Here is a 2,998-nt window from a genome sequence, read left to right on the forward strand (position 1 = left end):
GATGGCCATTTGGATGACTTTTTTTAACATATGTGTGGTTTTTAATTTAACTATTGGAAAGTGACAATGCAAAACAACAATGACAAAAAGCAAATCAACCCTCTGCCCTAAAAAACCCAGCCCCCAAATGGAAGTGAGCCATATTATTTATTTTTAGTGCTGTGTGTTTGGGGAGGAACGGGTAAGTTAGGCACTGACATCTTCCCAGATATTTAGGTTGAGAGGGCAGGAAAATGCATTGCAGGCTCCCCAGGCTGATGGACTGGGCATGCTTAACCCTATCCAACCGGTATCCAGCTGGACTGCAGATACGGGTGTAGAAGAGAACAAAGACACATTCTGGTGCTCCCCAGCTACATCAAATTTGAGCCAAAAGGTGCTGTGCTTGCATGCCCCGATGTGCTGCAGGCAGTTACTACCTTCTGCTGTGCTTTGCCATCCACAGTGGTGTGCATTTGGCAGAGAGGTGAATGGGTGTGCTGGTGCCTGGCACTGTAGCTCAGGGAACAGGAATAATTTTGCTCTGTCTAAGCCTTGCTCAGTGCTGTAAGGCTGCTCAGGATTTGATGTTGACTATAGTGTGTGTGTTGTCTGTGCATCTAAATATTGAGTGGCAAAAAATTGCTGTCACAGGAAATAAGGCCTTAACATGGTGAAAAGCAGGCTTCTTTCTGTTTCTCATTATTTCCCTTGGGATCCCCAAAGAGCCATCTTTTGTGTCATGCCCCATGCTCAGCATTCATCTGTCTATATAATGAAAAAATGCCACGTTTCCATATTCTGTCATTAGGCTCTGCAGAGTGAAATAGTAACCATTGATTTCTGGCGTGTCTGCTCTCCTACACTCACCAAGGCTTTACCTATCAGTTTGTTCTCTACATCTTTCACTCAGGTTTGGGTTTTCCCTTCCAAAGGAGACCCAAAGTGCTTTTTAAAAGATTCAAACAGTGTTATCAGTGTTGTGGTAGAGCCAAAAGAAGCAGAACTTTACCCCAAGTGAAGGTTAGAACTGCCTTGTAGTGCTGTTACTCCAAAATTTGCTGAAATCATGAGATCATTGAAAAGTTAGGAAATTTGTAATGCATTTGGGAACACAGACTTATGCTTCTACCTAGGCAGGAGGGGGTTAGGTTAAGAGAACCTGACTTCACTCGTAATACAGGCGAATTCCTGATAGAAGAAAAAAACCTATGAATTGAATGAATACATTTTGTGTGCTGAGGAACGTCTCTTACTGTGATAATGGTTCCTTAGGAACAACGCAGCAGGGTTTCTGGCTGTCACTTCTCAGGGCTTTGTCACTGTTTCTGGACATGAAGGAGTGTGGATAGTGGCTTGTTGCCCAAGCTGCATACCTTGGTGTATGTTTTATACTGGTGTTTTTGTGACAAATCAACACTTTATGGCAAATAAAACATTATTTTCTGTTTTTAATGGTTTTGGAGCTGGAAAATGAGATTTCAGCCTTTTGTATGGAGTTCGGGGGAGGTAGTTGGTAGGAAGTACCACCAACTCTTCTATGATCCTAAGCCTTTGGGAGGTTGAACTGGAAAGATTCAACCTCCAGGAAGACTTTTCTTACAGAAGTTAGGATCTAGTGCAATAACCCTGTTTTGGAGTGGGCTCAGAAAATACAGAAGGTAATTGAGTGGGAATTTATAAAAAGGACTGCAGCATTAGAGCCTGTAACAGAAGCTGGTGAAGAGGACCCCTTTCCTGCACTCCAGCTGCTCTAGGGTCATGGTCTAGCCAGGAACCAGCAGAAAACAGCGCTGTCACTGGCCCTGATGTGTGGAGAGGCTGGGAGTGGGAGGGAGGCTGAGCTGCAAAGCTGTGGTGCTCATCCTGCAGTGCACCATCCATTGGAGCTGCCACAGTGGGTAGCAGTTCATACCTGGGAAGCGACAGGCTCTGGGAAGGAGAGAGAAGTTAGTCAAGTTATGAATGAGAGAAGCAGGCTGGCCAAACCAGCTTCAGAAAGAATCCAGGAAAGTTTTGGCAAAAGAGATGCTGAAGGCTAATACCAGCCATCTACTGCCCTGCAGGAAGCCCCTGCTGCTGCACACAGGGCTCCTTTTGAGGCTTCTTCTGCTCTGGACTTGTCTTATGGGCTTCTAGGAGCTGGTTTCATAAAGTTGCACTATCAAAGCCTCCTAGAAGAGTGCCAGAAGACAATTTCTCAAGGACTGGGGATCCAGTTTTGGTGCTTTCTCCTTTCTCCAGGGTAAGAAAATCCCCCAGTTCTGAAGGCAAGGTTTGCTCTCCTGGTCACTGGCAGAGCTGGGACCCCTCTCTGCGTGTGCATGTCTGACATCTTCCCGGTACATCCAGTTTCTATTGCTGTCTTCAGATGAGTTGACTGCTGGTATCTGCTGAGGAGTCTCAAAGAGTATTTAGGAGTTGGCATTCATATTCCTCACCCATCACAGCTCTGGCCCAGCAGCTAGGGTTGTGCAGTGGCCCCTGAGGGTTACATGAAGTGGTGTCCCTCAGCGCTGCTCTGGAGGCAGGCTGGGCCCAGCAGACCTGGGCATATTCCTCACCCACGCAGGCTGGTGCCCAACATCCTGGTGTTTGTTGGGTTGAAAAATCAGCAGTGCAGCGTTCCTGGTAAGGGAGGATGCTCTCTGCTGAGCAGGTGGTCGAAATGCCTGGGGTTTGGGGTTTTTTTACTTTTGAGGAAAAAAAGAAAATGGTTCTGCTTTGGATCCAGCTCAACAGGAGTGGAAGGGAAACTCTTGGAAAGAGAAAAGTAGAAGTGCAAAAGAAGTACATTTGCTTTGGATTGGCTCAAAACGCAAGTATGTTTTCAGTCAGGAAAGAGAACACAGATGTGTGCAGTTCCAAAAAGCCACATCTATAACATGGAAACATTTTAAAAGACGTATTTCAACTGGTATTTGTGCATGTATGTAAAGCGATTAGTTAGGGGCCAAGCTTGTGAAAACGAATTTAAAACCCTGAAGTTATTTCTATTGCAGATACTGTTCATAGGCAT

The sequence above is a fragment of the Pygoscelis adeliae genome, unplaced genomic scaffold, assembly GCF_000699105.1.
Source record: "Pygoscelis adeliae isolate BGI_AS28 unplaced genomic scaffold, ASM69910v1 Scaffold79, whole genome shotgun sequence".
Classification (NCBI taxonomy): domain Eukaryota; kingdom Metazoa; phylum Chordata; class Aves; order Sphenisciformes; family Spheniscidae; genus Pygoscelis; species Pygoscelis adeliae.